The following is a 13,189-nucleotide window of genomic DNA, read 5'->3' as shown; positions in this document are numbered from 1 at the left end:
CACTGGGAGACAATTGCTCAAGGCTAATAAGGATTAAAACATATTCAATGACTCTGAAAAAATGCCTTAATGCTAGTCTTCCTAAATCCCCTGTATTATTTGGAGCAATACGAACACAGCAACTTCTGTTTGCAAGTGAAAGGGAAAAAACTTTACACTTTGATGCAGTCATGCCCATGTCCTGCTTTACTAAAACCTGGGGTCCTGCTTCACCAAACCCCACAGTTCAAAACAGCCTAGCCAATATCCTGGTGCTCTGCAGGGCTTTGGTGTATAGCTGCAAATGATAGCAGAGTGTACCATGCGATGGCTTCCATGAAAGGACCTGCTAAGACATCATAGCCATGGTCACGTTTGTCTGACTGGGATGGCCATTGACATTAAATGTTTCCCCTGGGGTTACAAGTGAGTCAGTGGAGGGGTTTAAATGAGGACCCCAGCCTGAAGAATCCCAGCGTGACAGATTTTGCCTGCTACCAAGTGGCATAGCCTACTTCTGCTCGGCATCTGATAAATGAGCTGCATTTCCAGCATGCAGCAAGACGAGGTTGAGCACCGTCCCACCAGCCGCGCAGCTGGCCATGTCCCCAGGGACAGCAGGAGGCTGCTGCCCCAGAACAGAGGCACGGGCAGCCAGATGTAACTGGGAAATCCAGGGAAAATGGAAAACACTCCATGTCTAACAGAGGAAGTAATAAAAACAATCAAACATGCTCAAAAAGCCGCAGGCAGGGAGATAGGTAAATGCTCCCCTGGCTCTCTCAAACCCCACTGACGTTACACTCCAAGGCCAAAAACATAAAGGTTAAATTCAACAGAAACAGAAGCACCGGGAGAAAACTGCACTCAGAAATCTCCTTTGCTTCTTACCTCTTTCAACCCTGAAATTTTATGAAGAGAGCACCTGGACATCACTTCCCTCTTGCAGAGTGAAATGGGAATACTTGACAGAGTTGCATGGCAGACGCAGTGCTGCGTGCGGGGCTGTGGCAGCTGGGGAGCTGCGGCGGCATTAAGCAGCGCACAGTGCTTGCTTCAGCCAAAGGAGGATTTAGGAAACAGATTTTAGGCACAATACAGCATTAGAAAAGTAGATCATGTTGGGCTCTCATTGAGAGGGTTAATAATAGTATAATAATAATAATAACAACAACAACATATATATAAAATAAGAAGAATCTGCCAATTGGATAACTATTTACTCATTCTGGAGAAACAGCAGAGCAGAAGGGGTGTCGCACTGGATATCCATCTCTGCAGTTTACACATCTTTAAAATAAGTGGATTGTAAACAACAAAAGGTTTAAAACTGAAGCAGGCAGCATGAAGTGTGTGTACTAAGGAACAACATGAAATCAGCATCAAAGCCACACGTGGAGGGGAAGAAACCTCTGTACGGAGCCAGGTCAGCACTGCACAAGAAAATGTCCCTCTATACAAGCGGCTGTTTCTCTATAGACTAAAGGTTTTTCTTTATCCTTCCTTCTAGCCATGCTCCTCACTTCCTTTGCTCTGGTCCTATGAAAAACCCACTGCTTTATTCGGCTGACTAGAGCTGCCAGCCTTTTTGTCATGCGTCAGTGGGCTGGGTTCCTGCTGGTGGCTGCGGCCAGAGCTTTCAGCTCATGAGCTCTCCTCAGCCCTGGGCTTCAGAAAAAGTGCTTTGCTGTTTTTAAGGGCTTTTTTTCCCAAGGATTCCCACACGCTTATGCATGATGACATTTACTGTATCACCTGTGACTACAAAGCAACTGCATCTGGGTGCATTCCCCAGCATGGGGACCAACTGGCACAGAAATTCCCTCCTCTATGCAATTGAACTTTGCACCCTCTGGAAGAGTGACCGTGTGCCATCTGCCCCGTTGGACGGGCCCAGTGGCACAGGCTAAGTCCTAGACTGGGCTTGGGCACCAGCTGGGAGGATATGAACTGGCTGGGAGAAAAACTGGGATAGGGACCACTCTGGACAGAGAGTGGTTTTGATCCCTGAGCTCCGGTGCTGAGGATGCTCCCTATTTAATGCAGCACGGATACAGCCAGCGGCCATAGTACAGACACAGCCTTTACCTGAGGAAACTGGGTAACTCGTCACCTACTGGAATGTTAATGCTAAAATAAGAAATGTCAAGGCTTGGGGCAAGCAAGATCTTACCTTGGGAAAGGAGGGGATTATGAACTAGACCCAGGGTCCAAATCATCTGGGACACGCTCTGCAAATGGCCTTGGGCTCTGTGTTGGGCTTGCTGGGGCTCTGAAGGGGTTTCAGGGTACTTGCAGACCAAGCAGCCAGACTGGCACACCAAGGAGGGCTAAATGCACCGCTGATGAGCACAGGAGAAAAACGGCCAGCGGGAAGGGCCAGGGGAGGTGGGAATGGTGGGGTGGGCAGTGGCAGCCCCGGCTGGGGAGGAGTGCTCTGGAGGATGGAGTCTGCCTGGTGCTGGTGCTCTCCGGTGATACAAGCAGGCAGGAGCTGGGACATCTCCATCGCAGCTCGGCACCCAGGCTTCTGTCTGCTTTGGCAGCCCTCTGCTGCCAGTGATACAGAGCCCAGAGCTTTGCTCCCACACTGTGTTTATGTGGGTCCTGCTCTCCAGCACGATGGACACCACTCTTCACATATGTGCCTCTGAATGCCACCCCCAATGGGGCTCAGCCCTTGTACCCCTGAACACCAGCCTCGGTAGGCTTGACTCTTGCACCCCAAATGCCAGCCTCAGCGGGCTCAGCCTCTGCCTGCCCTAAGCAAGCCCATGGCTGGGGTTATTCCAGACCCCAAACCAGAGAGAGGGCTGTGGCACGGCCAATCCAGCCCCCCTGCACCCTGCATTTAGCAGCAGCATCTGTCCAAGCGGCTGGTGACTCATCTGGGTCTGGCCACCTCCTTGTGCGGTGCCTTTCACTATGACTCTGGGGATTTCCACGGAGAGGTGGGTGCTGCTGCGTCCAGTGGCGCAGAGCTGGGGGTCCTGCGTGCTGAAGCCCCCGCACGCAGTGAAGGGCAGGTCCTCTCCACCTCCCCCCTCAGGGGCCACAGGAGGGCTGGCTGGCCTCTAGCCAGGGCAAAGAGGATGGGATGCTCCTCTCCTCCCACTCGGTGTTTGGGCAGCCAGCCAGCCACAGCGAAGGTGAACCACTGGGACATGATGACAGCAAGCTGCTGCTGTGAGCATTTAATTTTTAATTCCTCTCAGGGCTTCTTTTCCACTGACACCCCCCCTCCCCGCACCCCCAGGGGAAGGCTGCCAGCACCTGTTTCTGGAGCTCGGTGTGTTTGGCTGCGTGTCTGACTGTGAGGGAAAAGAGAGGGGTGTCCCCAGCCAGCCAAGGTGGATGCTGCCTGGGAGCCCCTCCAGAGCAGCTTCTTTCTAGGGTCAGCTTTCAAGGATGGGACACCCGAGGCACCCTGAGAGCTGGGACACAGCGGGATCTGCCTGCATCACCGGTCCTGGGGCCAGGCTCCCTCGGGCTTATTTTCCCAAAGGTTTCCCCTCCTTTTCCTTCAAAGTAATATCCACCAGCAAGAGATGCTTCTGGTCAAGTCGGACTACAAAGACATCGGATGGCAGGAGCACGCTGCCTGTCAAGGCACCTTCCCACCTAACTGGCCACGAGCATGTCCCCTGTGTAGCTGGAAGCCATTCGGATGTGTTCAGGCTTCCCCTTTGAAAGAAGAATAACAGACGTTTCTCTGCAAGGGCAACCTGAAGCTTGTCCCTGAGAAGCACCACTGAGGGCTGTCAGGAAGGAATTGCCAGGCTTGCTGCCGAGGAGGCAAAATTGCCTGAAATACTGGGAATTGCCACCTGCCTGGAAGTTGCCATTAGCATCCAAGGGCAGGTCAGAGCCCCCTCGCGCAGACACAGGAGAGCATGCAGCTGTCCTGCTCGGCTGCACATCCCCTCCTCTCCCCGCTCAAGCCATTCCTCTGCTTAAAAATGTTATTTTGGGAAAGAAATGAATAATGGGAACAGCACTGGAAAAGCACGGGGAATTCAGCAAACAAAAGAAAAGCTGCTATTTTTGAAAATGCCTCAAACTGGTAACCGTAGCTTGTTTTAACCCCTTCTCTCCCAGCTGTCTCTCCACTGCCCTGCCTGGAGTGCCATCCACAAGCACGGTGGGAGCCACGCGCAGGAAAGGTGTGTTTTCTACAGGAACAATACCACAGTGAACTAATAACTGACACACAGTGAACTAATAGTGAAATACTCTCAAATATTTATTAGACACTTTGAATTAAGTGAGGTGGGGGTTTCTGCAAGGCTCTCAGTGTCTAATAAAAAGAGCAAAAATCAGGCAAGCAGTCACGCTCCTAGTGCTTCTGTCACCTTTTGTCATTTCTGAAACAATTGTATTTTTCTAATTGGGGCATCACAAGTGTTATGTGGACGTAGTGAGTGGGGAGTCTAACCCTGCACAGCAGCTCGCTGCTCATGGTTCGCAGAGAACAGGCCATCACTGCTGCAAGAAGAAAACCTGAATCTGCCAAGGCTGCAGATAAAGGTAAACATTTACCATAATAAACTTATCTTCACGAATTCACCAAGACCCCCACAGCCCTGGTGTGGAGCACGTCCTACTGCTGTTTCATCGGCTGTCATTTATCCTTGCCACTAGCGTGACCAGGTCTGCAAGGTCTCTGCAGCCCTGGTCAGCACCGGCACGGCTCTCCTGCCAGCAGCGTCCTGTGCCAAGGGAAGGCACAGGTGACATCTGGGCCACCGCTGGGGTAGCTCCGCATGTCCTTCTGACAAAAGGGACCGGCCGCCTTCCCACATGGGCCGAAACCTAGCAGAAAAAAGGCAAAATAGGAAATGAAGCCCTGATGATGCTGGGGGAAGAATGACTTAGGTCTGAGCTCATGTTTTCAGTTCCTAAAGTGAACCTGCCCGAGCACTGCTGTGAGTGTCGGCTGGGACTCCCATGGATGCCACGGAGCCAGCAGCAGGGATGGGGGCTGCTCTCTCACAGGCAATCTCATTTCTGACTTGTCAGAAAAAAAGCTCATTTTGTTTCAGGAAAAAGACTCCAAACACTTGTCTCTGGATTTTCCCTTCCAGGAGAAGTACAAGAAAACAAAAAACTACTTTTTGTTCAGAAAGAGTTCCTCTTTCCACTGCCCCTGACCTTCTCAAGTCCCAGCACTTCTGCCTTTCACTGAGCTCTGCTTCTCAGCTTTTACCTTAGTGAGGGCAAGTGAGACTTCCTTGGCAGGAGTCACTCAGCTCCTTCATCAGGTTCTGACAGCAGAGGTAAAGCAAAACATAGACAGTCTTTCTGCAGAAGTGCCCACTACCTTCTTCAAGAAGGTGGCTCTTCAATAACTCTGTGACCGAATAGTTCCACACAGACCTCAGAGCTGTAAGTGGTTTGACATCATGCACCATCAAACATTACATGCCTTGCAACTCACGCTGGGGATTTTGATTAAGGAAACCCTCCACTGCAGCAAAGAAGAACTACAAATTCTGATAAAGTTCTCAAATTTTAGCAGTACAGTAATTGAAAGTGAAGTGTGAAGTGAAATAATTGAAAGTGAAATCTGCGTGCTGTGTCAAATCAGCAATAATGCTCAAGCAAGAGGAGACCATGGTTAGACTGAAAGACATATCCTTGGCCAGCCATAATTTTGCAGTCTACTTGTTCACATAAGACTGTGAAATAAGTCTACAAAAATGCAAACTACCCTTCAGATGAGACTGTTTTAGTAGAGTCAGAATGACTTTGTATGAAAAACCTCACGCAAGATAAACAGCTATGAATAGGACACTTGACAGACAGGTCCAGAGGACAACAGACAGTGTTTCTGCTGAGATATAATTGCTCTAATTGGACCTGGGCTTGCTAAAATGGTGAAGTTAAAGAGGACTCTGCAATCATGCTGCCATTCTGCACAAAAGAATACTGTTGTGATAGGAAGCATATAGCAGTTGTGGAAATAATCAACGGCTTTGTGTTCGCTTCCCCCGGCAACTTGGATTTGCCATTAGGAACATGCACACAACACGAGCAGAATATTTTCTTTAGAGTTAAAGGTTCTTGGGGCTGAATTGCTTCATAGCTGAAGTCTCTTTGAGTATTATTCAGCTGAAGTTAGGCACTTCAAATGAGCCGGATCCATTGTGCATGTGCAATCCTGGAGGAGACGCAGAAAGGCCACGTGAGGCATAATCAGGGAATCTGCCCACTCTAGGAGCGAGGGAATTTGGTGAGGAAAGAAGGTAACTTTCACCTTCTTTTGCAGTAACTTGTCTTCTCTGGAGTGAAAACCTGTAAACTACCTGATCTGCTTGTCTAATAAAACCTCTGTACATGTAATCTTGGGTCTCTCCAAAACCTGATAACTTCTATAACATGAGAACAAGCATGAAGCTTTTAAAGACAATGTCTTTGTTCTCCAGTAGCATGTACTGTGCAAGGGTTCACTGTGCGGTGTTTCTCCAGCCCTATTTTGATCCCAGTGTCCAGCAGAGAGAGCAGCCCTTTTAGCCACCGTTACATGAGACGGCAGCAAAATGACTGCAGAACAGCCAAGAGGCGGTAAGCCTGTTCCTGGCCTCCTCCTGCTATCATCTGGCCACTTAGTCCTGCCCAGGGCTCTCCTTTCCCCATGTGCCACCACTTGTGGTGCCTGGCTCCGGCCTGTTCCGGAGCCCCTGTTCTCTCGATGGTGAAATTCAGCACACTGCTAAGAGGCTTTCTGACAAATGTGGTAGGTATAAACCTGTCTCAAAGCCTTTCAGCCCCAGTGTGCACCTGCTTCCGTGCACAAAGATGGCTGAAACACCATCGCCTGACCTGGTGGAGGTTCTGAGAAAAAGTGGAAAAATACTGGTGTGATGCTCAGGAGCTGCTCATGCCCCACTTGCCAACCAGCACTGGCACAGGGCCCCCCAGGCCAGGCCACTTATCCCAAAAGAGCCAGTCTGGCTTATTGCACCTTCCTTAACAAAAATCCCTTCTCAGATCATCTGCAGCGATGCCCTGCAACTCTTGCCCTTTGCTCACATTGCAAATACCAGATCCAGGTTGTAGGACATCCATCACACAAAATGTGAGCGATGGAGCAGATGTCCCACCCTGAGCCCAGATGAAGCACCAGGGCTGGGTGTAGGTGGGTGCAGGAAGGTGGCCCTTGGCAGGTATGGAACAGGGTCTTGCTCCTCAGAGCACACTGGGGGTGACAGTGTCCCTGAGTCATTAGGAACCATGTCACCAGCCAGCCCATTTATCCTTGCAGTCCTGGGTTCAGAGGTCCACACTTCTCCTTTTCCTGCCTTGCCCTGACTTTTCCTCTGGAGGAGCACCAAGACTCTGTCTCAGCAGGACTGTGAGAGATGTACGGGGACATCAAAACATCGAACTTGCCCCACACTCTGTTTCTGTCTCCTCCCAAACCTGGCTTTGCTTTGTGCATCATGAGGTCTGCTCCACATATGGGCTTGTCCAATGCCCATGCAAGGTGGTAGGAAGAACTGGGTATGGATGATGCTCCCCAAAGGAGTGTTTCAGACAAAATCAGACGGGATTTATCAACATAAGTCCAATTAAAAAGAGAAGATGTGCTCATTTCCAGCTAATATGTCTATGATAAGCCAAAGTTTGTAATAAGAATAATAAAAAACTGTAAGGATTGACATCAGTGAGATTTATGCAGCTAAAACTTTGCATAGCACTGTGACCACGTACAGCAAAAAGTCTTGAAGTACAAAAGAAGAGAAAGAAAGTTAAACTGAGACCCGTCCTCTGCTCTCTCCCGTGAGAGGAGGCATTGTTGGGAATTCTGGGCACTGGGCAAATTAAAATCAGCGTTCCAGCCCAAACTACAAGCTTCTTGGCTTTTCTGCATGTAAATCAGATCCTTACACTATCTCAGTGTCATTCTGTGGCTGAAAGCAATTCAGCAACTATCGACTGAAATTCAGCAGAACAGGATCTGAGCAATTCAGCTCTTAATGATTAGATGTTTCTGTGGAAATGAATCTCACAAAAAAATGAAGTTCGGCAGAAAGTTGACAGCGTGTTGAGACCGCAGAAGGGAGAGGAACTTTACAACTCAGCCTTCACATTTTCCACCTATAGGATTTCAACATTTGCTGAAGTTGTAGTGAGGGCAGCTTCTTCACAGTGCTCCCTCTGGGAAATATCACATTCAGCAATTCCTGAATTACAGTTTCTAATTATATTTTCATACTGTAATGCTGTCTGAAATGCAAATTTGATGACAGAATAATTTGATCCATGTAAAATAATTACAAAATTACTGTTTCTCAAACCTCAACTCATACTCCCTGCTATTTAAGAAGATAAATTTAACAGCAGCAAAAGTACAGCCAAAACATAGTCTATTTTTTTTAACTGTTATCTGACTATAACTGTCTGCACAGATTTTGGCTCACCATGGAAGATTATTTCAAAAATATGATTACCAAAAACGTTCCAGAGTTAGGATTTTTGTTACTTTAGCTTGGAACCAACAATCAGGTCAACTTTTATGATGCAGTCAGAGTACCACACACATGGCATCTGTGTTTAATTGGAAAAGCAACTGTTGATTAAAATGCCAAATCTTTACTGCAGCTCAGTTATCATTTAAACAAGTTGCTGCTAGTGTTGATGCAGGACATTAAATTAGCACAACGTAATGATTTTTAGCAGGGTGGAAACCAACTTCTGCAATATGTAATTTAAGAGCTTGAAACTCCATACTGCTACACCAGTTTCCACTGTCTGACAATTCCCTTCCTGTATGGGGAATTTTATTCTGCCCCCTCCCCCGCCCCACCCCCCGAAATATTGCCTTGAGTAGTGGCTAGGACCTTTAAAAAGAAAGCAGAAATCTCATTTTGTTTGAAAAAAAAATGCAAAAAAGGAGTCAGCACTCTGCATTGCAAGGTTTTTGTAGGCTTTATTATGCTTCTAGCCTAAATTTAGATTGTCATTGCCCATCAACTCAAACAGATCAAGGTAGAGCACTCTAAAGGCTCGAGTGTGTTATTATTACTAGGCTAGAGGCATCAACAGCTCTTGTCTGGCTTTTAATTTCCCTAGCTGCACCCAGTTGTGTGAGAAGTGACTCCAGGAGATCTCAGTCCTGTTTTTAGCCAAGGTCTCTCCTAAGGTGAAGTGCTCTGATTCCTCAGGAATTTCTAGTCTGCTCCCCCTTCTCCGTGGACAAGGAGACTGTCAGAAGGGATCGTCTCCTCCTCGTGTGTGTGTGCAAGGGGGTGACATTTGCAAATGATATGAAGGCTGCTGGGAGGTATGAGGGTCAACCTGGCCTCCCCAGACAAGATGGAGTGTCACCAAATCCGTGTGCATCTCATTTTTTTTCTTTTTATGTCAGAGGATTTCAAGTCCAAGTTGGTAGTCTCACGGTTCCAGTGTTGGGCAGAAGATCAGGGATGGGCTGCAGCCACCTTCCCCCCTCTCGGTGGTAGGAAGAAACCTACAGGCTGTTTGTTCTTTTCTCATGGGAGGTGAAACCATGGCGGGGCAGAGACAGCGGGATGCTTAGCATTACATTGCCTGGCAATTTCACACGCTCCCAAGGTAAAATCCAAGTGTTTGTTGAAAGGGCTTGGTACAGAGTTGACCAGTGAAAACGAGAGCACAAAATCACCGGGCAGAGGCACACAGCCCTGGGATGACTCTCACGCACGGTCCCCTGCCCTTCCCCTGAGGAGGGACCTGTACCTTTTCCTCCGGTTGCAGACTGTCGCACTGCCTGCGAGCTGCCTGCCCAACCACGGCTTGGCCATCCCCTCCCTTGGGGATCAAAGGAGCTGGGCTGATGGGATGCCCAAAGCCCCCCAAGACTCAATGAGAGGGGACAGAGCTGGTCACTCTGCCAAGCAGGACATATCCCTGTGCAACCTCAGCGGCACTCACCAGCTTCCCCAGTGACGCTGCCTCTCAGACCTCCTGCCACAACACAGCTGGGACCCTTATGGTAAAATGTGAAGCAGTTTATCATCCTCCTCTCGCAGGTCAAGTTAGTGCCTTTTGAAGACTTGCTCGGTATCACTAAAGCAAGATATGTCCATTCCAGCTGGACATGAGGAACCTATTTTTAAAATATTTCTAATGAATAGCTCTTGAGCAAAACCTGCATCAATTATTTTTCACCTTGCAGGTGTTTTCAAGGCATCAAATGCTACACGATGCTGTATTCAAACTTGAATGAATGAGGTGAAGCCCCAGCCCTCACCGAGCATCATTGCCACACTGACAACTCAAGTCAAACCTGGCAGACAACCACAGCTATATGTGGAGTCAAACCCTCCAGACATGAAGATGAATGACTTTTTTTGAATGGCAGGTGCCACTCAGCTCGAATCTGTCCCCATACTCTATGCCCCAGTCCCTCGCCGGAGTTGCCCCACCGACGTAAGCCGACAAACAAGCAGATCTCGGAGGATGGTGGGTCGCATCGTCCGCCTCCCCCTGCCCTCCCCTCCCACCCCACTGCCCAGACGCCGGGGGGACTCACATGCAGGTGGTGGGAGCACGGACCGCCGTCAGTCAAAACAGGGCTCCCCACGCTGGCTGGGGAGCAGCTGTGACCAGCTCAGCCCGGCTGGCTTGCCCAGGCGAGGACGCTGAGAGCCTGGCTCCCTGCGGGAAGGCTGAGCACGGGGCGCTAGCACCTCCCCAGCGAAGCTGCGAGTCTCCTCTAAACCTTGGTTAAACTCACCTACCAGGAGCTGGTGGAGATTCCTCACGCAACTGATGCACTGGCATCAGGTGAAGAATTTAATAAAGAAAATTTTAAATATTTCACACCCCCCAACACTGATATTTTAGGCACAAGAGTTAAATTGGAAAGAACAAATGAGATACTGCCAAGTGAAATGGTTTAGAGGTTTCAGATGCATGTATCCTTGTTTTTCTGTTAAGGATGTCAAATGCAGTGAAATCCAGAGCATTAAGCCATAACTTTCCTTTCAGAAGTGTTTTCAGTTCAATCTCTGCCTTGGCTCCCTTTCTGAAACAATTACTTCTACTGCATTTAGTAACATCAGAATAATTTTCATAAAATTTTTTTTATCTTTTATTGCTCTGTGTTTTAAATTGTTTTGTAGCTCTGTGATCATTTCAGAGTGGCAGCTGCTTTACAAAATCACTACCATTATCAATAAACCCTTTGAACTTTGGGAGGAAGGGAACAGGAAGATAAGAATGATCTAGCATACTTTTCCAGGAAATAACACACACGATGCTTCAGCTGTAATCTGTTCTTCAAACAAATCTATATGTTCCCACACAAACAAACTCAGGCTGCGGCATTAAACTTCAGCAGCCCTGGGATCTGCTTCCCCATAACAGCCCCCTCGGAGTGAGTGCAATACAGAAACAGACCCAAACCCCTCTTTTTTTTTTACAAACAAAGCCAAACAGCATTTAATTTTTTTCTCAATTACCGTGGTGCTGTTCATGCTGCAGTTCTTTTTTAAGCTATTCTAACCGCTCTCAACCCACAACAGAAAAAAAAAAAAAGGCAAAACCCAAGCTGTACGTGTGCGTGTGAGAAAAAAGGGTAGAAGCCTGTGTTACAGCAATGTTGGTCTCTTGGCATATTTCAGATAATTTTTCAGGAAGCTCTTGATCCTTTCCTCTGTAAACACTATACGGTCAAGAGTGCCGCGTGCCCCAGGAGGGGGACAGAGAGCCCAGGGAGCGTACGGGGTGCGGGGACTCCGTGTGAACAAAGATGATTTAAAGACTCAAACTTTGGGAGTTGGATTTCAAGCTGTTCCTAGTGCTTCGGCTGCTGGCTTCCCCCTCACTGAACATGTTGGGTACAAACCCATCTGAATTGGACAACATTAAAAAACTGCAAGTTCCAACAGAGGTATAAAGCTGTAGAGATGCCCAAATCAACACAATACCTAAACACAATTTCTTTTAACTCCCAAATGCATTAGCCTAGAATTACTCATGTTCATTTATATTCCTAAAGTGTCAAATGAGAACAATATCATTTTATTCTCTTTTCATGGATCATTAATCTAAATTTAACTCAGCTTTGCAGTCTGCACGCAGAATTAGTAACTGGAAGCTGCTTTGCATTATCTGATAGTGCCGGGCTTGTTCATCAAGGCAAACTTCCAGCCAAAACAAACAAGTGAAAAAAATATCAGTCACGATAAGCTGCTTTCTATCCTATTTTTTTTAAAAGGAAAAAAAAAAAATACCTGACGAGAACATAAAGCAAATGGTTACCTCACGCTGCAGAAATGCAAGTTTTTAATAGTCCATGCTCTGGCAGCCCCTGAGAAACAGCAGCGGCGGCGGCGGCGGGGATAAATCCAGCATCCACTAGGTTCTCACAAGACTTTGGCTGCGCGGCCGAAACCGCGGGCTCTGCCTCCAGCTGACGTCAAGGCGGCTGTCACATGGCCCGGCGCAAGCCCAGGGAGCACTGGTTGTCCTGGCAACCCCAGCACTGCTCCGAAATTATTTCAATAGGTCATCTGTCATACTGCGCGCACATTGGAACCATCACGGGCGCCCGGACAACCCAAACACCAAGGGCTCGCTGGAGCTGGCTGCGACGGGGGGTTGGTCTCGTCGCTGATGCTCTCTTAACCCTGTCCCCGTAAGAAAACACGCCTCCCTCTTCCTCTTCCTCCTGCATCCCCAGCCTCCGGCAGAAAACACCCCTTATACGCCTGGTTTGCACAAGCTTAGGGGCAAAAGTGCTGCCGTCCGTGCGTACCAGGGCACCTCAAGGATGTGCAGCCGGGCGCTGCACCGGCTAGTTAAAATTAGGGTCTTTCAAAATGACACACACCGAGGTTTTATTCATAGCCACAGAGATGCGTGTTTGGTCGCCAGCATCTCTGCCCAGGTTCGGGGCGAGGCAGCAGCGGTCCTTGCTGAAGCGATGTGGGGCTGCGGGTCGCACCCAGAGGTGCCTGGCCAGCTCGGCCTCGCACCCCTGAACCTCGGCCACTGGCCCCTCCTGCCTGTGATGCGTCTCCTGCTGCTCCCAGCAAAATGTCCCAGGAAGGAGGATGAAACAGTGCTTGCCTCCACCTGGCTCCAGCTCACCTCAGCAGCCTTATCCTGCTGGCAGAGACACGACACCGGCGTCTCAGATTTCCTTGTAACTCTAGCTAAAATCCATTCCTTCCCCCAAATTTTCTTTTTTTCTCTTTGCACATCGCCCTACCAAAGCCCC

The 13,189-nt window shown here is 48.7% G+C and overlaps 1 protein-coding gene across 1 annotated transcript in view; it reads right to left on the bottom strand.

Annotated features, from left to right (window-relative positions):
• NCALD (neurocalcin delta) overlaps positions 1-12,745 on the bottom strand; it is a 59,594-nt gene extending 46,849 nt beyond the window's left edge. The window contains exon 1 of the mRNA XM_075743589.1: positions 12,229-12,745. The gene's annotated coding sequence lies outside the window, so the exon portion shown is untranslated. The remainder of the gene's footprint in view (positions 1-12,228) is intronic.
• Positions 12,746-13,189: the final 444 nt, after the last annotated feature.

The sequence above is a fragment of the Balearica regulorum genome, chromosome 2 (assembly GCF_011004875.1).
Source record: "Balearica regulorum gibbericeps isolate bBalReg1 chromosome 2, bBalReg1.pri, whole genome shotgun sequence".
Classification (NCBI taxonomy): Eukaryota; Metazoa; Chordata; class Aves; order Gruiformes; family Gruidae; genus Balearica; species Balearica regulorum.
Note: the sequence above shows the minus strand (reverse complement) of the source record. Positions and strands in the feature narration are given on the sequence as shown.